Source organism: Prionailurus viverrinus, chromosome C1 (assembly GCF_022837055.1).
Source record: "Prionailurus viverrinus isolate Anna chromosome C1, UM_Priviv_1.0, whole genome shotgun sequence".
Lineage (NCBI taxonomy): Eukaryota > Metazoa > Chordata > Mammalia > Carnivora > Felidae > Prionailurus > Prionailurus viverrinus.
The window spans coordinates 171,185,885-171,206,963 of NC_062568.1; the positions used below are offsets into that span (position 1 = coordinate 171,185,885).

Below are 21,079 nucleotides of genomic sequence, written 5' to 3' on the forward strand. Positions count from 1 at the left end.
TATCGGCCTTTACAGGATGGGGGAGGCCAAGGCCAGGGGGAGAGAGGTAAGGCGTTTGGGTGGTAGGGTAGAGCAGGGTGGTCGGTTGAAGAGCCAAGTGATGAACTTGGTTTCAAGAGAGAGAATCTTGGACTTGCTGGAAGTTGGATGAGACAGGCTGGAGGAGAGCAGGGGAGTTTTGGAGAGGCAGAGAGGGGCGTAGGAGGGAAACTGTGCACTGGGCTGGGTGGCTCCGACAGAGGAGCCGAGTCCATGCAGGCAAAGCTCATCTGTGGATTTGCCCCAAGAGTGGGGTGATGCTGGGCAGTAGCCGAGAAGCTTGGGAAGACAGTGAGAGGCATCTGAGCTGGGCAGGGAGGGAGATGGAGATCCAAGAAACCAGGACAGACAGGAGGCCCGTGGGTGAGCTAGTTGGAAGGAAAGGTAGCCGTGGTAACAATGCTTGAGCATTTTACATGTGTCATCTTAAACTGGGAGAGACATGTTATTACCTCTCTGTTGTGGATGAGAAGACTGAGGCACAGAGAGGTTAGGTAACTTACCCATGGTCACACAGTGCCAGAGCTAAGTTTGTCCCTGCAGTCTGGGGCTACACTCAGACTCCCACTCAGATGTGCAAGTCTGCAGCCGGCACCCAAAATGTGGTGGGGAGAGGGGGCGCGTTTGAGGTGAGCAGAGGAGGGAGGATTGGGGGCCCAAGACCAGCGCAGGGAGTCACTAAGATGAGGCCCTGGGCCAGGGAGCGAGCCTGAACTGGGAAAGAGGGACTTTGCTGAGTATGGAGGGGGAGGTGCCCAGGGACCACTTCTCTAGGAGCCAGGGAGGAAAGGGGGTGGGCGTCCAGAAGGTTGGGAAGGAACAGTGGCGGTCCAAAATGAAGAGGCAGAGAAAAGTGGGCTGTTCCCACTGAGAGAGCTTGGTGGAGTCACAGGGGACAGCGAGGGCAGTGTGGCCGTGTGGGTTGTCTTGCCTAGTGAATCGGCTGGATCACATAGTACAGGATGCTTTGGGTTGTTCACTCACCTGGGCCCTCTCGGATTCTCATCCACCCCCTACTGACTGGGCTGGCCTGTTCTCCAGGAAGAGATAGCAGTGGGCCGGGGTACCTCTTCATTCTGCTGGGATAAGGGGAGTCCTCTGTGCATCAGCTCCTGCGCCGTCCCCAGTGCCTTGGGCAGGTGCATGGGCCGGCTCAGAGCAGCTTCTGTGTGTGTCCATTCACCGCCATGTGCCCGCTCTGCGCCTGCTTTGTGCTGAGTATTTTCCACACAGCATGGAGTCCTGCCCTGGAGATGCTCATGGTTAGAGGGGGGACAGACGAGGGCCCAAGTTACTAGACCCTGTGATGAATTCCCCTGGAGGAAAATAAATGGGAACCGAGAGGAGAAGATTTAATCCAGGGGGAAGAGGCTTCTGGAAGAGAGCTAGGTAAGAATTATCCAGATGCAAAAGGATGGGAAGGGTGTCCCAAGGACAGGGAACAGCAGGGAGATGAGAGCTGCAAGTGACTCAGAACATGGAATGGGGGAGAGGTGAGTAGGGCCATATCAGAGGACCTCGTGTGTCAGATGGAGGAGCCCAGGCTTTGCCTACAGGGCTGCAGAGACCCGAGAGTAGGTTGGAGCAGGAGGGGCATGAGGTGTGTGTGAACATACACGTGTATACGCTTCTTGTGCCTCACGAGAGCCAACATGCAGACGGTCATGCCAGGCCACTAACCAAACTCTCTGCCCCACTCTTGTTAATTAATAGGTAACGACTTGATTTTGGAGACTTCTCCAAGAACGTAGTGTCTTTGGTTGCGGTTTCTCAGGGTTTAATAAACCCTTTTCTCCAGATTTATATAGGCTGCTGGAGAACACTGTGCTTGCAAGCAGTTTTCCAACTTGGCCCAAGAACCCTCGGTGCCGGGCCAGGGTGTCCAGTGAGGAACCCTTATGAGATGTCAGGGCCAGACAGGGCCGCCTGCATTGCGCCTGGAGTAATTGCACTGTGTGTCTAGAGAGGCCCTTCAAAGGAGCCCGAGCTTTGGGTCAGGTGGGCATCCCCCCTCCTGCGGGACTGAGGTCAATCCCTGGCTGCACTCAGTTCTCCTTTTAACTATATTCGTGTCTAGACCCCAGAGCTAGGCGAGGATCACAGTGGCCCTCGTCGATGGTACAGCTGGAACCACGAGTGTGGCTCGGACACGAGGGCAAAGTGCAGCTGCTTTCTTTATTGGGGACCAGCAGCCACCCCAGTCAGATAAGGTCTGGGGAGCTGCCTCCCCAGAACTAAACCTCAAGGGCTGGCTATGCTATGTGGCATGGGGAAATTTTCTTTACCTTTCTGAAGCTTCCGTTTCCTCCTCTGTAAAATGGTGCTTAGGTGGCTGTCCCAGAAGCAGACCCTGAGAGGAAGATTTGTGTACATGGATGGGAGGCAGGGTCTGCCACATATGGTAATGTGCCTGTCTTGCAGGGTGGAGAGGGGGTTCATTCATTCCTTCAACAGTCTTTTAGTGATCCTTAGAATATGCCCAGCAATGTGTGAAATGCTGGGGACACAGAGGTGAGTGGGGCCTACGAGAAAGACAGGCTAGGTGGAGAAGTTGCAGGGGAAGCCGACCAAAGGCTCAGTAACACTTGGGGAAACTGAGGCTCAGAACTGTGCTTGACCGGGGCCTTACAGAGAGTGACCTCGATGGAGCTCAGAGCAGGACCGCAGAAGTGGAGGTCAGAAGTGCAAATGGTCTGGAGGTGGGTGAGGCCCTGTCCCGGATCAACGAGTCCTGCTATCTGGAGGGGGGCGTGGGGTGGGGGGAGGCGGGCTGCAAGGTCTGTGTGCACGGGCTGACTGGCCTGCAACAATTGCTGCTCTAATTGTCATTGTCGTGTAATTTGTCCAACAGCTTGCGTGGCATGGAGTCGAGCAGAGGCTGTTTCTGCCATTTCTAAAAAAAAAAAAAGCCCCTCCCATGCCAGGCTTGCTGCTGAGAGTGGCCAGAGGGAGACCTGTGGTCTCTGGCATTAGCCTGAGCTGCCCCCAAGGGATGAGTTCAGGGTCAGTCAAGTCCATCTCTAGGGAAGCATGGAGCCCTCCTGCCCTGAGGTAGCTCTGACCCTGGCCGTCTGGCTTCTGAAGTTTCCACATGCCTCTGAGGGCCTGCATTTGTGCTTGCTGTCTCTGGGTGCTTATCACCATGACTACATGTACCTGGTGTGTGTGTGTGTGTGTGTGTGTGTGTGTGCGCGCGCGCGCACGTGTGCACGTGTGACTGCATGTTAGTATCTGTGGGCAGGTTTGTATGGTTGAATGTGTCTCATACAGGTGACGTGTATGTTCCTGTGAGTGAGTTGGTTTGTGACTATGTGACTGTATAAGGGGTGGGTGCCTGCACCTGTCTTGTGTATCTGTATTCTTCCTGGCCAGAGTGGCCAGGGGAGGACCGCTGAGAAGAGCAGGCTGGATTCGGGACCTGGAGAGTGGGTACCAGTGGGGAGTGGGGAGGCTTCTCCTCCCCACTGCCCTTCCCCCATTCTCAAGGCTCAGAGGAGGATACTGTCAGGAAGCAAGTTCAGCTCGGTACCAGGAATGACTTTCTAACGGGCAGGACCTTCCCCAGTGGAGGGAAAGGGTGAGGTTCTCATCCCAAAGTGTGGGTGCAGAGGCTGGCCTGCCGCTTGGCGATTTCAGTCAGCAGACATTCCCTGAAACTTCTGTACCAGCCCTTGCTCTGAGCCCTGAGAATAATTAATAATAATAATAATAATAATAATAATAATAGGGGTACCTGTGTGGCTCAGTCAGTTAAGAGTACGACTTTGGCTCATGTCATGATCTTGTAGTTTGTGAGCTGGAGCCCCGTATAGGGCTCTGTGCTGACAGCTCAGAGCCTGCAGCCTGCTTCAGATTCTGTCTCCCTCTCTCTCTGCCTTTCCCCTGCTCATGCTCTGTGTCTCTCTCAAAAATAAATAAACATTAAAAAATAACTAAAAATAATGATAATAGCTAAAAGCGATGGAGTCCTTACTGTGCTAGACATTGTTCTAAGCCTCTGATGCACTTGAGCCAGGTGCTGTTTTACAAATGGGAAACTGAAGGCCGACTGATGAAGCAGCTTGCCTGGGGTCTGTACAGCAAGAAGAGACATGGAACCCGCTAGGCGTGGAACCCGCATGCCCGAGTCAAGAGGACCTGAACTGCCAGCCCCCCTCCCTTGCCCCAGCTCCAGGCAATAGTGCCACCCAGGGCCTGGAAGAGGCTCATTTCTGTCCCCAGAGCTCATGTGCATCCAAGAGGTGCCCGGGCCATCCCGCCTGTTCCCTGCCAGCCATCCTCTGAGAGCTCTTAGCACTAGAGCCAGGTTATTAATCACCAGGGCCCCGAGGCCGCCGCTGCAGTGCCGGCTGAGGATTTTAATCCTCCAGGAATGTAAACGGCCCGTGACTGCATGGGGGCTGTTGGCCACTGTGCTGCCCACTGCAGCTGCTCCTCTGACAAGGCCTGAAAACTCGCCCTGCTGCAACCCCCAGCGGCCTAGGGACACCAGGCAGAAAGGGCAGCATAGAAGGAACATTGGAGTGGGAGGCGGGGGTGGCCCAGGTCCCTGCCCCAACACTATGTTTATCGTTATCACGAGCCATACAGGTTTCCCCCACTATTGGAAAATAGTGAAAACTTTTGCGAAGCCAAAATGCAGGTCTTTGATAAATGCCAAGGGTCATGATGCAGACTTTCGGAAAGCGGGGGATACCTGGCCATAAAAATAGCAAACGCTTATTGCTTCATACATGCCAGATACTGTGCTGAGTTAGGATTGGCTCCCAACACTCCAGGAGGGAGGGAGGCGTCACTATCCCTGGTTTACAGATGAAGAAACGGAAGCTTAGGAAAGCGAAGAGAATTGGCAAGGACACACGCTAGGAGGTAGAAGCACCAGGCTTTAAACAAGCGCTGATTAGCCCCAGAGCCCTTACTCATGTTTACATTTTAAAAAATTACATCCTATTTGATACAGTCAAAAGAATACATGCAAATATGTGTACCTAATAAAGCGTAGCAAAATGAACATCCATGAGTTTCTGGAACCCCTGTTCTTTTTCTGCTTAGCATTCTCTGCTTTTCTGTACGTAGTTTCATCACACATATTTATCCATAAACAGTGCATTGTTTAGTTTTGCTTGGTTTAAAACTTTATAAAAATAGTATCGTACCGTATGTGGTCTTTGCGATTGTTCCACAGAATATTATGTTTTTAGGATTTTATCCTTATTATTGTATGTGGCTGTCATTCATTTTCACTACTGTGTAATATTACATTGTGTGAATAATCCAAACTTTAATCATTTTCCTGTTGGTGGACATTTTGGTTGTGTCGGTTTCCTGCCAGTTCACAGTGCTGCTGTGAACGGGTGTCTTTATGTGTCTTTCTAGGCCAGTGGAAGAGTTTCACTAGAATGTGTGCCTAGAAATGGAATTGCTGGGTCAGGGAATGGGAGATAGTGCCCGGTTGTTTTCAACGGTGCTTCTATCAATTCACACTTCCGCTGGCAATACCAGGCCCCCCTGCTTTTCAGAAGTTCACGTTATGCCACTTTACTTTTATAAAAGACTTTATGTTAGTACCTGTTTTCGCTAACCAGAAGAAATCGGAAGACGATTTTCACTTTTATTTTTTCAAAAAGCTAAAATAATCACCTCACGCCAGTCAGAGTGGCCAAAATGAACAAATCAGGAGACTATAGATGCTGGAGAGGATGTGGAGAAACGGGAACCCTCTTGCACTGTTGGTGGGAATGCAAATTGGTGCAGCCGCTCTGGAAAGCAGTGTGGAGTTTCCTCAAAAAATTAAAAATAGACCTACCCTGTGACCCAGCAATAGCACTGCTAGGAATTTACCCAAGGGATACGGGGGTACTGATGCATAGGGGCACTTGTACCCCAATGTTTATAGCAGCACTCTCAACAATAGCCAGATGATGGAAGGAGCCTAAACGTCCATCAACTGATGAATAGATAAAGAAATTGTGGTTTATATATACAATGGAGTACTACGTGGCAATGAGAAAGAATGAAATATGGCCCTTTGTAGCACCATGGATGGAACTGGAGAGTGTGATGCTAAGTGAAATAAGCCATACAGAGAAAGACAGATACCATATGGTTTCACTCTTATGTGGATCCTGAGAAACTTAACAGAAACCCATGGGGGAGGGGAAGGGAAAAAAAAAGAGGTTAGAGTGGGAGAGAGCCAAAGCATAAGAGACTGTTAAAAACTGAGAACAAACTGAGGGTTGATGGGGGGTGGGAGGGAGGAGAGGGTGGGTGATGGGTATTGAGGAGGGCACCTGTTGGGATGAGCACTGGGTGTTGTATGGAAACCAATTTGACAATACATTTCATATATTGAAAAAATAAATAAAAATAAAAAAATAAAAATAAAAAAGCTAAAATGGCATTCAGGGTTTGTTTTGCAGCAAGCCATTATATGGGCAGCGTGCGCCCCAAGCAGCCCACATGGCATGGCCACGCTCCTTCCCTGGGACCACACTCAGCATCTCAGCATCCAGCGCATGGCTTTGAACTGTGTCTGTGAGCATCTGTGTTTTATCTCCGTTTATTTTGTGCATCTGTTAGCAGAAGGTGTCCTAAGGTACCAGAAAAACCTAAGAGAGTTTATTTTTTGAGTCTGGAAACCCTCAAAATATTTTTCTATTCATGGTAATTGCTTCTTCACTTTATGCCATTTGGGCTTACAGAAGTCTTCACAGGAATGCTCTATTTTTGCATAGCAGGGGAAACCTGTGTATAGAAGTTCTGTTGTTCCACACCCTCAAAAACACTGCACCACTTTATCAGTCTGGTGGGTGTGAAATGGTATCGGGTGGTATTCTTAATTTTCATTTAGCTGATTACTAATGATTACTAGTACCTTTTCATAGTTTGTGGGCCATTCACGTTTTCTCTTCTATGAAATGCCTTTAGTGTCCTTCCCCATTTTTCTATTGGCTGTTTGCTTTTTTCTATATTAGTTTATAGGAATTCTTGATACTTTCTGCCAGCTTAGGACTTGTAATGTCTCCTTTTTGACGGTGTTTTTCTTGAGCAGAAAGTCTTAATTTTAATGAGTTGAATTTATTAGTCTTTCTTTTCATTGCTTTTATCTTTTGTGTCTGTTACAATAAATCCTTCTCTACCTAGATGTTGCAAGTAAATCATCTTGTATCATAATGAGAGGATTTATTTTCAAGTTTTTCAAGTTTTAAAGTTTAACTCTCATTTAAGGTTTTAATCCAGTGGAAGTAGTTAGGGTGTATGGTGTGAGGTAGGGACTCAATTTAATATTTTTCCATGTGGTTAACCATTTATTGAATTGCCCATCCTTTCTCCAGTGATCTGCAGTGCCATCTGTCATATATCAGTTTCTTACATTTGAGTCTGTTTCTAGGCACTTTTGTTCTATCAGTCAACTTTTCTATCCTTGTACCAATATCATACTAACTTAATTACTATCGTTTTTGTAAGAAGTCTTTGCTAATCTAATGGAAAAGTCCATCCCCCACCCCACCCCCACTCCCACTCCAGTCTCTTTTAATGTTCCTCTACTGTTGTTGGGACTTTAACCCTAGCCATTCCATTTTTATTTTAGAATCAATTTTAAAATTTCCACGAAAGGGGTGCTGGGTGGCTCGGTTAAAGATCCAGCTTCAGCTCAGGTCATGACCTCATGGCTTGTGAGCTCGAGCCCTGCATCGGGCTCTGTGCTGACAGCTCAGAGCCTGGAGCCTGCTTCAGATTCTATGTCTCCCTCTGTCTCTGCCCCTCCCCTGCTTGTGCTTTTCTCTCTCTGTGTGTGTGTGTGTGTGTGTGTGTGTGTGTCTTTCTCTCAAAAATAAACATTTAAAATAAAAATTTAACATTTAAAATAAAAAAATTTTAATTTCCATGAAAAAAATCTTGTGATTTTGATTGGCATTCCATTTACTCTATAGATCAATTTGGGGAAATGGATCTCTTTATGATATTAACTATTCCTGTCTGTAAACATGGTCTTTGTTAATGATTTTCTGCAAGGTTTTATACGTTTTCCATACATGTTTTACATATGTTTCTTTTAAATATTTATTCATAGGTTTCTTTTGTTCTTTGTTGCTAATGTTAATTAGATCTCTTTATAAATTACCTTTTTTTCCTGGTGACTAGGAATATAATTGCTGTTTTGTATATTGATCTTACACCCAGCCATCTTAACAAGTTCTTCTGTTATTTCTGTTAATTTTTGATGTAGATTCTTTTGGTATTTCTATATAGATTTTAATATATGTGAGTAAGGATAATTTTATTTATTCCTTTTCCGTATTTACACTATCTCTTTTATCTCTTGGAAAAGAAACAATGATAGTGGACCTCCTTGTTTTACTGCTGATGTTAAATGCGTCTAACATTTTATTATTGGTATAATGCTTTCTGTAGGATTTCTGTAGATACCTCCTACAAGATGAAAAGCACTTCTTTTTTTTAAATAGATTTTATTTTTTTAGAGAAGTTTTAGGTTCACAGAAAAATTGAGCAGAAAGTACAGAGAGTTTCCATGTATCCCCTTCCTTCCCCAGCCCCCTGACTATCAACATCCTGGACTCAAATGTGCGTTTGTTACAATCAGTGAACCTACACTGACACATTATTATCATTCAAAGTTCATAGTTTACATTAGGGTTTACTCTTGGTGTTGTACATCTGTGAGTTTGGCAAAGGTATAATGACATGTATCCACCATTATATCATACAGAATGGTTTCACTGCCCTAAAAATTCTCTGTGCTATATTTATTTCTCCCTATCCCTTAACTCCAGGCAACCAGTAATCTCCATAATTTTCCCTTTTTGCAGAATGTCATACAGTTGAAATCATAAGATGTAGCCTTTTTCGGATTGGCTTCTTTCATGTAGCAATATGTATTTTAAGGTTCCTGTATGTCTTTTCATGGTTTGATAACTCATTTCTTTTTAGAACTCAATAATATTCCACTGTCTGGATATATACCATAATTTATTTGTCTACTGAAAGACGTGTTGATTACTTCCAAGTTTTGGCAATTATGAATGAAGTTTCTGTAAACATACAGTGCAGGTTTTTGGGTGGACCTACGTTTTCAACTCTTTTGGGTAAATACCAAGGAGTGCAGTTTCTAGATTATATGGTAAGTGTATGTTTAGTTTTATAACAAACTGCCAAACTCTCTCCCTGAGTGGCTATACCATTTTGCGTTCCCATCAACAATGAATGAGAGTTCCTGTTGCTCCACATTCTCTCCAGCATTTGATGTTGTCAGTGTTTGGGATTTTAGCCATTCTAATAGAATGGTAGTAGTAGTAGTGGTAGTGGTAGTGTAGTGGTATTTCCTTATTGTCTTAATTTGCAATTCCCTAATGGTATATGATGTGGAACATCTTTTCATTTGCTTCTATGCCATCTATATATCTTCTTTGGTGAGCTGTCTGTTCAGGAAAAGGTTTAGACCTTTTCCCCATTTTTTAACCAGGTTGGTTGTTTTCCTATTGTTTAGTTTTTAAATTTTTTTTTCAACGTTTATTTATTTTTTTGGGACAGAGAGAGACAGAGCATGAATGGGGGAGGGGCAGAGAGAGAGGGAGACACAGAATCGGAAACAGGCTCCAGGCTCTGAGCCATCAGCCCAGAGCCTGACGCGGGGCTCGAACCCACGGACCGCGAGATCGTGACCTGGCTGAAGTCGGACGCTTAACCGACTGCGCCACCCAGGCGCCCCGTCTTATTGTTTAGTTTTAAGAGTTCTTTGTATATTTTGGATAATTGTCCTTTATTGGATATGTCTTTTGCAAATATTTCTTAGTCTTTGGATTGTCTTCTTGTTTTCTTGACAGTGTCTTTTGCAAAGCAGAAATTTTTAATTTTAATGAAGTCCAATTTGTTAATCATTTCTTTCATGGATCATGCCTTTGGTGTTGTATCCAACCCAAAGTCGTCAAGATTTTCTCGTATATTGTATTCTAGGAATTGTATAGGTTTTCATTTTATACTTAGGTCTGTTATCTGTTTATAGTTAATTTGAGTGAAGAGTGTGAGGTGTGTGTCTAGATTTTTTGGTTTTGTGGATGTCTGGTTGCTCTAGCACTATTTTTTGAAAAGACTACCTTTTAACCATTGTATTACCCTTTTTCCTTTGTCAAAGATCAGTTCATTTTATTTATGGGAGTCTATTTCTGAGCACTTTATTCTTTTCCATTGATCTATTTGTCTGTTCTTTCACCAGTGTCACACAGTCTTGATTACTGTATTGATATAGTAAGTCTTGAAGTCAAGTAGTGTCAGTCTTCCAACTTTGTTCTTCTTCTGTATTATTTTTGCTCTTGTGTAGATTTTGCCTCTCTGTATAAACTTTCATATCAGTGTCAGTATTCATAAAGCTGGATTTAAATTGGGATTTTGTTGAATCTGTAGTTTAAGTTGGGAAGAACTGGCTCCCTGACAGTGTTGAATCTTCTTACACATAAACATGGAATATCTCTCCATTTATTTAATTCTTTGATTTCTTTCATCTCTCTCTCTCTCTCTCTCTCTCTCTCTCTCACACACACACACACACACACACACACACACACACACACAAACTGTGTAGTTTTTCTTATAGATCTTGTACTTGTTAGGTTTATATGTAAGTATTTCATTTTCAGGGTGTATGTGTGTGGTGATGTAAATATTATTGTGTTTTCAGTGTTAGTTCCATCTGTTCATCACTGGCACATAAGAAAGTGATTGACTTTTGCATGTTAACCTTGTATCCCTGTAACCTTGCAATAGTCACTTATTAGTTCCAATAGTTTTTTGTTGGTTCTTTTGGATTTTCTACATTGTTGTGTCACCTGCAAAAAAAAGATTTTATTTCTTCATTTCTGATCTCTTCTTTTTCTTTTCTTTTCTTGTCTTACTTCATTAGCTAGGACTTTCAGTGTGATGTTGAAAAAGGAAAGAAGGAGGACATCCTTGTCTTATTCAAGGCACTCATTTTTATTTCTAATTTGACAAGAATTTTAGAAAATAATGAGCATTGAATTTTATCAGATGGCCTTTCTGAATCCATTGAGGTTCTCATATGTATATATATGTATATTTACTTCAATTTGTAAATATGATGAGTAAAATTTCTAGATTTTTCTGTTAAATCATTTTTCTGTTAAATCAGTCTGACAATTCTTAGGATCCACCCTACTTGATTATGTGGTACTTTTTTTTTCTATTACTAAATTCAGGATTTTACATCTTTATTCATGAGTGACACTTGCCTGTAGTTCTATTTTTGCATACTTTTCTCATTTTGGTATCATTTTTTTTTTCCTTTGGCTTCATAGAATGAGTTGGGGAGTGTTCCTCTTTTTTCCTATTCCTTGAAAAGTTTGTATAGGATTGTAATGATACGTTCTTCAAATATTTGGCCAAACTTGCCTGTAAAACTGACTTGAGTCTGGAGTTATCTTTGTGGGAAGATTTTAAACTACTGTTCCAGTCACCTCAATTAGCATAGAACTAGTAAGGCTTTCTATTTCTTCTGAAGTCAGTCCCCCCACCCCCGGAATTTGCCTATTTTGTGTATGTTTTCAAATTTATTGGCATAAAATTGGTCATAGTGTTCTCTTTTATTTTATGGTCTTTGCTGGATCAGTAGTTATGTCTCCCTTTTTGTTCCTAACATTATTCTTTTTTTTTTGTGCCTGCTCTTTTTTTTTTCTTGATTCATTTCACCAGAGGTTTGTCTCTGTTGTTAGTCTTTCCAAGAGCTAATTCCTGGCTTTGTTGATTCTTTCTATTGTGTCTTTGTTTTCTACTTTATTAATTTCTGCTTTTGTATTTATCTTTTTCCTTTCATGTTTTTTTATAGTTTATTTTGCTGCCCTTTTTCTAATTTCTCAAATGGGTCGCCTAGCACGTTAATTTTTCAGACTTTCTCTTTTTCTAGTATAATCATTTGCAAAATAAATTTCTTTTAATACTACTTTTACTGCATCTCAGAATTTTATATGTAATGTTGGTATTATTGTTGAGCTCTGAATAAGTATTTTTAATATCCATTATGATGCTTTGATTTACCCAGTCAGCCTTAATTTTCCAAACATAGGGGAATATTTTCCCTTTTTGTTATTGACTTCTAATTTGATTTCAGTGTAGTTGGAGAATATTTCTTTATAAAATATCAACCATTATGACTTATGATGCAGTTTTTTATGTGTTCCATATGTACTTGAGAAGAATGTGCACGTTTTATTTTCACTCAATAGATCAACATTTTGATAGCCTTGCTAATTTTTTCTTTGTGAGACCTATTAATAATTGAGAGAAAGGTGTTGCAATCTCCCACCAAGTTGGTAGGCTCCGCATTTCAATCAATATTTGCAACAAAATTAGGTTCCTAGAAGTTTAAAACTTTTATCATTTAGATAACTCTACTCCTAATAATTTTTTAAGTTCTACTTTATCTAATATTAATATGGCCATTACAGCTTTGTTTTGGATAGCATTTGCATGATCTAGGTTTTTCAGTCCTCAAACTTAACTTTCTCATGTGCTTATGCTTTAAGTATGTTTATTGTAATTAACAAATAGTGGAAGCTGTGGTTTGCTTCTTCAGTTCATTTGGACGTATTCTCTTTTAATTAGAGCTTCGTCTGCTCTCAATTATTGTGATTACTAATGTATGTAGATATGTTGCTGGTATCTTACATTTTGCTTCTACCTCTGCTTTTTCTATGCTAACTTTTTTTGTTCGTTTTGGGCTTAATTTTTGTTGTTTGTTTTGTTTTGCTTTTTTGATTGATTAAGAGAGGGTTTGTTTGCTTTTTTTTTTTTTTTTTTTCTCTTTATTACCTTTCTCCCTCTGCTGGTTTGGAAGTTATATACTCTAATTCTTTTGTTTTAGTGATTACCTTAGAATTTCCATCATGCATTCTTCACCTAAGGGAGCCTAAAGTGAATACCTTAATCCCTTCCCCAGTAACAGAAGGACCTCAGAACACAACCTCTAATTACTCCATCCAAGTTTATATCCAGTTGTCATACAGCATTCTCTTTCTGTCCTGGTTTCAATGCCACAAATTAGAGAATGTTATTATTTTGTAAGACAATGTTTGTTTAGCTCCACCTCCATATTTACCTGTTTACACATTTATTTGCCCATGATTATTAATTCTTGAACATTTTAGACCCTCCTTCTGCAATCTTTTTACTTCTTCCTGAAGTTTCATCCTTTAGAGGTTCCTTGAGTAAGTCTCTCTTCCCCTCTCATTTGTTTATCCGAAAATGTCTTTTCTTTCACCATTGTTTTGAAAGATAGTTTTTGAAGTGCCCCGTTCTGGATTGACAGTTACTTCCTGTCAGCATTTTGAATACATGATTCCATTGCCTCTGGTTCCCATTCTGTCGTAGAGAAGCCTGTTGATAGAATCGTCATTCTTTCGTGGGTTTATCTATATTTTTTCTCTACTGCTTTTATGATCTTGTACTTTGGTGCTCTGCATTTTCACTACTCTGTGAGTAGGTGTGACCTTGTTTTAATTTTTTCCCCCAGCTCTGGGAAATTCTCAGCCATTGTCTCTTGAAATACTGCTTCTTTTCCATTCTTTCCTCTTTGCCTTTGAGGCTTTGATTAAAGGTATCCATGCCTTCTTCTTCTGGCCTCCACACCTCTTATTTTCCAAGCTGCACATCTCCTTGGTCTGAATTCCTGAGATTTCTTCAGCTCTTCCAGTTCAGCTGTGTCCGATCTGCTGTTTCACCCATTTCAGTTTTTAAACATTTATGTCAACAATTATATTTTTAATTTCTAAAAATTCTACCTGGTCCTTCCCAAATCTCATTGGTTGTTTTTGACTCCGTCTTATTACTTGCTCATATTTTGTCATTCCAGCCTTTATTTCTTTCAACATTTCACCCATAGCAGTTTATATGCACAGTCTGATAGTTTTAAACTGTGAAATCTTTGGAGGGAGCATCTAATTTTGTGCTTCTTTGTCTCCTCAAGTTCTCCCTGTGCTTGTCCCCTAGTTGCTGGGTAATTTTGAGTGTGAGGTCATGTAGTTGGTCTTTGTCTCTGGGCACGCTTGAGGCGTGAGTTGACCTGCTTTCCTCTCTGGAAGATTAGTGTTTGCATTTGCCAGAAGCCAGGGAGCACTCAGAATCAGGTCACTCCAAACTCCAGCCAGACCCCAAGCTCAGTCTAGGAGTCAAAGGTCCCCAACCCTGCTGCTGTCCTGATGTTAACGGGACAGCTCCGCCCCTTAGCTGTCTAGTCTGAGCTCATGGCTTCTTGCTTTTGTGTCTCCCCGAGCCTCTGAGAGTCTTCTTACCTTCTAGGATACAAACAACTCAACAAAAACTCTTTTATGCATAATCTGATTCTTTGCCCAGAAGCAAAACCTCAGTTTCCTCGTCTGTAAAATGTTCACCGATACGAAGAAGGAGAAGGAAGAGCTGTCCCACAAGTTGTTGTAGGAATCATAGGAAATGATATATGGCAAAGCACCGTAAAAATGTTATTTGAAGTATAACCACCATATGTTGTTGATATTTTACGGTGCTGAGTGCTTTACATGCATTATTTCATTTAATCCTCCGGCAGATCTGGTTCTGTCATCACCTCCATTTTACAAAGGAGGAAGTTGATGTTTTAAGTGGTTAAGGTTCATTTGCATCACTGTTATTATCATTGTGTTGTTGTTGGAGGAGAAGGAGGTGAGAGTACCTGTGGGTGTCCTAGGGTCTAAGGGAGTGGGGTGGGCCCCCCACCTGTTGGTTGAGAGGCAGTGTGGTGTGGTGGGAAGTTACGCAGCGCAGCTTGGACTCAGGAGGAATGGTGGCGTTGTGGCTCCGACAGGTTTCTGCTGGGTGATCTTGAATCAGCTCAGCTCGTGGTCTGGGGTGCTGGCTCATGCCTTAGGAGCAGAGGGGTGAGCTGTGGGTGCAGCAGTGTGTTTCAGTACATCGTGAGTCACCGCAGAGGTGTGGCTCCGAGTGTTTCACTGGGAGAGTTGCACTTCTCAGATGTTGCCAGGTTCCTTGTCTGTCTCATCTCTGTGGCCAGTGGAATTCTTGGTGCCCTGTTTTCTGCTTGCGTCTTAGCTCCTTGAGTGGCAATGCTTAAAGTCACGGATTCTGCTTGGCTCTTTGTCACCTGGCAAGGGCCTGGTGCACCGGTGTTCAGCCGACGCTGCTTCCGGGAATGGACAATGGCTCTTCTCTACTGCATCATGCAGGGACCCCACCCACATCTACAGCGTCTTCATGAGCCTCTGCTTGTTCATCTCTGGGAAGCTCCTTCCCTCCCCCCGCATGGTGTTCCGGCATCATCTTACCTTCGATCCGTCATGTTGCCCTCATAATCACCCTGGCACTTGTCATTCCTAGCGGATAGATCTTCTGGTTTGGCAAGTATCTGTAACCCGTTTGCCCTCCGAGTGCCACACACTCTGTTCCTGTGTGACATGGAAAAGGGCTCTGGAACTAGTCAGCCCTGGACCCACGCTGTGGCTTCTACAGTTGCTGGCTCTGCGGACAATTAACATAACCTCTGGGAGCCTCTGTCTCTCTAGCTTTGAAATGGGGATAGTGAGGCCGGCCACCCAGGAGTGTGGAGAGATGTGCATGCTGTAGGTTCATGGTAAGGGTGAGTTCCCTCCAGTTTCCCTAGCTGGCCTTTGGCCCTGCTATTGGCCAACATGTTCCACCTGACCAGAACACTCTGGCTCACAGGGGCCTAAGTTCCTTTGGTTCCACTCCTTAGGATGACTGCTCCATGGGCTGCTGGGCCCATCAGCCCCTGCCAAGCCCAGCATGTTCTGAGGCTTCCCATGTATGAGCCCAGCCCCCACCCCAGGCCCTTTGCTCTGTTCTTGACTGGCTGGGAGGCAGCTGCCAGCCAACTGTTTACCTTGGGAGTGCGATCGCCTCTCCTGCAGCATTTGCCAGCCATGGAGCGAGGGCAGATTTATGAACTTGGTCACACAGAAACTATTTAAGGCCCTGGTTGGCCAACAATAATGTAAAGACATACAGTACTTGTTTGAAAAAAGATTGCATTTAGGTGCCCACACTCTGGTCTGATTTACAGCGTAGGCTGACGATCCAATTAGCAGTCACAGTCGTCTTTCAGCTGAAATCCAGCGCCTTCCAGGATTATGCAGACTTTCCAGGGTCTGTGCTATGATGAAATTATAGCTGGAGGCTTGTAAAGTTGCACACCATTTATAAATGCAGTATATTCTTAACTGTTTTGCTGCTCTGCTTACCTGCAAGCCTAGAGCCCCTGTGGCCTAGCTGCTTGTTAAAGTGACCCTAGGAGATTATTAGAAAGGGGGACCTGGTTTCAATCCTGGCTCTCTACTACTTGCTGTGTGACCTTGGGCAAGTGGTTTAGCCTCTCTGAGCCGAACTCCTTCATCTATAACTTGACTAGGGTGGCAGAGTGGGACTTGGGAAGAGTTAAGTAGATAGCTCTGCCTTGTGGGAATCAAACAGATGAGCAAGGGCAATAGGGAGCCCATCACAGTTCTAGCACATAGGAGGTGCTCAGTGATGGCATGCACGTTCGGGCTCTTGAAAGAACCACACTTCTGGCATGGGGCTGGCCTCTTCTCTGGTACTCTGCCTGGCTGCCTGAAGCCGGATGGGGCAGGAGCAGAGGCAGACGTGGGAGTGGAGAGCAGAGTGTAATATACTGCCTGTGGTCCTTCGGGCAGCAGGGCCTGGAGTCCTAAAGTCACGAACCTGTCGGGGTGGCTGCTGCAGGGGCTGAGATGGGCTGGAGCTGGGCTTGCCGGTGGAGGTTTAGCAAAGGGAGAGACTCACAGGGGCCTCAGGACCAGGACCCTATGCCTCATTAAGGCAGTTGGGCTTGACCCTGAGGACAAGGAGAGCCACACAGTGAGAGAATGGATGGGAGGGGCAGGCCTGGCAGCCAGATAAGAGTCAGAGCCTGCCAGTCAATATCCCAACCTAAAGTGGCATGGCAGGATCAGGGCAAGGGCAGAGCAGATGGAGGGATCTTCAGAAAGACAATCGCCAGGGCTGAGGGATTGACAAGCAGTCAAGGGAGAAGTCCTTGGTGAGGGCAGGGACCCAGAGTCCATCTGTCTCAGAGAGTCCCAAGTTCTGGGCCAGTTCTGGGATTGAACGCGTGACGAGGCAGGGTTGTGACTTTGTGGTCTTTGGGGCCCCGAGGTCCTCTCTCCAGTCAGCAGCCCCAGTGCCTGTCCATTCTGTGCCAAGCTGGGCTCTGAGAGGGATGGGCACAGCCAAAAAAGATTTAGTCTCTGCCCCTAGAGAAGCCAAGATCTGAAAAGACAGTGTTTATACAAATGGCAGAGGCCAGCAAAGCCTACTGCATTATGGGTTACCATTTCTACGAAGCCCCCCGGGTTCAAGACTAGAACGTTTTCTAGGCTCTTCTAACTGTGCGTCTGAGTCTTCTCTCAGCTGTGGCACACACTTAACTAGGTTGGGCTTTGTGCCTCTCAGCTTTTTGGTTTCTGGGACAGCCCAGATGAGTCCAGGATTGTGCTCCGTTTACCTACAGGCCTTGTTGGCTCTGTGACAAATTCTAGGTGGCCTAGAGTCCTACAGAGTCCTAGGCCTACAGAGTCCTGAACTGTGCAAGTTAATTGGCTCATCCCAGGGGAGGATGGGCATTTGTTCGCTCACTCATTCGGCCTTTGCCAAGAGTTCCTCTGGGCCCGGCTCTGGGTTGGTGCTGAGCACCACAACACGAATGGAACACCCTTGTCAACCTTGCCCTGAGTCTTGGCGGGTGGAAGCCAGGCAACTGGAACAAAGGGAGTAGACGTGCAGATTGGCCCAAGGGGTGGGAGTTTGCCAGGAAGAGAAGGAGGGACAGTGTGAGCTAAGGACGGTCATGTTCTAGGACTGACTGGGAGTCTGCTGGGGCCAGAGTATAGGGCCTGGGGTGAAGAGCAGCAGATGGGGACTAGAAAGGTCTCGCAGGGCTGGGTCACACAGAGGAGCTGGGACACGATCTTGGAGATCCAGAGGAGTGATATCATCAGCTTTCAAAAGATCGCTTTGATAGTGTCAGAGCAGTGACTTAACCCCAGGGGATGGCGCACGGTATGACACTCAACCTGCCTCCGGGGTCATTAAGCTACCTTCTCTACATTGGACCCTTTGAATGTGTCCCCCTGCCCCACGGCCCCACCCATGTGCTGTTCCATTTCCTGAGCCCAGGCTCCCGGCACATTGTTTACACATGTGTGCTTTTGACCGTGTGCCCTTCTGCCTGACAAGCATTGCCCACTGCAGGGCCTCATCCCTCATCATCTAGAGCCCTGTTCCCAGTCTAATTAGTGGCTCCATCCTGCTTTGATTGGGGCTCTCCTAAAGACATTTGATTGGCAGTAACTGGAGTCAAGCATAAGCTCATGCGGAAAGGCAGATTCTTTACGTGTTTTCTTCTGTTCTGTTAACAATGACTTCAGAGGGGCATATGGAACAGATAAGAGATTATTTAGAAATCAGAAATTTGCAAGAGACTGGAAAGAACTTGATAAAAACCGTTTAGGTACTATAACGTGCTTCATTTGAAAAAGATACATATTTACCTAGTCTGTCTGATTTTACAGGAAGTGAATTGGGAGAGACATTCAGAAATGTAATTGGAGTGACAAGATATTTCATGGTAGCTGCTCGTCGGTGCCACGCACCCATGCTATCTGCATGCACTTTGTCTATCTCAAGGCACACCTGATGGGGTCACAGGCTCTGCTCTTCCCAGGCTGGCCTCCGCCACAGGGTGTGGTGCCTCTGCCTCTGGAAACCCACTGGTGCCCCCCCATCCCTTTCCTCCAGGACCCCAAGAGGCTTTCTGAACTCTTCCTCACTTCCTTACATCTAGTGCATCACCGAGTGCTGAAGACCCGGCCTCCTAGACCTTTCTCCCGAGCCAGGCTGCTTGAGTCAAATCCCAACAGCAACTACTTTCTCTGGGCAAGTTAACGAATGCTCTGTGCTTCAGTTTCTTCATCTGTAAAACGGATGATGGTGATGCCCACCACTGAAGCTGATCTGAGGACGCAGGCGTGGCCAAACGGATACAATTTGTTTCTGGTCCCAGCCCTGGCCTGCGGGATCACCCTGGGGTTTGGGGAAGTGGGTGGGTGTGCTGTGCACAAAGCTTGCTGAGCCCCAGGCTGCTGGCTCTGAGGGTGGCTGGCTGTGAGTGCTGGGTGAACACGGTCTGTAGCTTGGCATTCTCCTCCCAGAGCCGGGAGTGAATTCTTCACCTCATTTTGACTAAGTGCTGCTCCCCGATGTGCCTGGTGTTGAGGAGCTGAGGGGTTTTGTTCCTTAAACCTCTCCTGAAGCTCGTCCCTGGGGCCACAGTCCTGCAGCCTACACGCACACACGTGCTTGCAGTAAACCTGCACGCGGCCAGGGGAGCCATGCCCTGTCTCTTTCAACAGCCTTCAAAGCCACAGACAAGGTCTGGAGTAGAGGAATTAAGGAATCAGGGTGGCCCAGGAGCCTCTGTTGTCCCAACACACTGCTTTGTAGGGAAGGGAATGGAGCCACCTGAATGGAGAGGAGGGGTGGCCAGGCTTTAGACCTGAGAGTCCCTGTGGAACTTTCTGGAACATGCCAGCTCTGTGGGTTGCTGAGCCTAGAGAAGCCACCCAGTGGGCAGCACACATGTCTGCCCAGAGAGAGAGCTTCAGGGCCCTGGGAGCTGCCAGTCCTTCTCAGATCCCCAGGTCTTCTGCCCTTCTTATGAGGTCTTATCCATTCTGCACCTCAGAGAATGTCCCCTTCAAGCCTCATAGGCCCTGATGGAACCTGAGAGGATGACACAGTGTCCTTCATTGGTGGCTTCAGCAGGACCAGAAGGAATGTCAGGGTGGGAAGCCCTCCTGAACCCCCGAGGCAGTGGTTCTTAGGTTCTTAGTGTCCCTCAGTTTCTCAGAAGTGGCCAGTGAGGCCCGATGACATTTGCATTTGGGGACCCTCTGATTTTCCTCCAGGGTGATTTACACCAGGTGGGGCCTGTGTCACTGCCTCCCTGAGGTGACCCCTCACCATCTAACCCCACACTCTTCTCCCGGTGACCCTGTTGCCCACAGGCTCAAACCTGAGTCCAAATCGGCATCAGAAGAGGAAATTTGCCTGAACAAGCTGCTTGATAAGTCCTTTGGTGCCAGACTTGAGTCAAGTCCTGGCCCCTCCTCAGATTTGCTCTGTGACCTTGCCCAGGTCGCTTCACCTGTCTGAGCTTTGGTTCTCTTAATTTTATAAGCTAACGTATGTAAAGGGCTTGGCCCCTACTGCCTGTTACTACCTCAGTTGCCCAAACATTACCTCATAGGGCTGTGGTGGGATTGATGGGGTCCTCTGGACACCCCAAAGAAAGGGCTAGGGTTCAAGTCCCACTCACCAGGTGACCTCAGATGATTGTCCTAGGTCTTTGTGCCTCAGTTTATTCATCTGTTTAAAGGACATTGTCATGCTTGTCCTCCCTTCCTTGACTTTGGAATGCTCAGATGGGATTTCCTTTTTTTTTTTTTTTTAATGTTTATTTTTGAGAGAGAGTACATGCAGGGGAGGGACAGAGAAGGAGAGAGAGAGAGAGAGAGAGAGAGAGAGAGTCCCAAGCAGGCTCCGAGCTGATAGCACAGAGCCCGATACAGGACTCCAGTTCATGAGCCATGAGATAATGACCTGAGCCAAAGTGGGATGCTTAATCAACCGAGCCACCCAGGCACCCCATCAGATGGGATTTCAAGTGTGAAAGTCTCACAGGGCATGTAATGGAAGGGGCTGCAATAAGGTGGGGTGTGGGTTAGAGAATGCGGGGTGGAGTCTTGAGGTCTCATGGGTTCAGGATGGCGTTCTCTGCACCGAGAAGTGGCCCTGGCAGGGATCCTGGAGCCAGACTTTGGTGAGGTCTAGTGTCCTCTTTACTGTTTAGGAACACCCAGGGAGGCTGTCAAGGCTGACACTACACTGTCTTAGTGGGCCCTGTCTCCCAGATCATTGGCCAGACCCAGCAAAACAGGCTCACTCACCT

The 21,079-nt window shown here is 45.7% G+C and overlaps 1 protein-coding gene across 2 annotated transcripts in view; it reads left to right on the forward strand.

Moving 5' to 3' along the window:
• GLIS1 (GLIS family zinc finger 1) overlaps window positions 1–21,079 on the forward strand; it is a 231,231-nt gene that overhangs the window by 162,962 nt on the left and 47,190 nt on the right. The window lies entirely within an intron of this gene.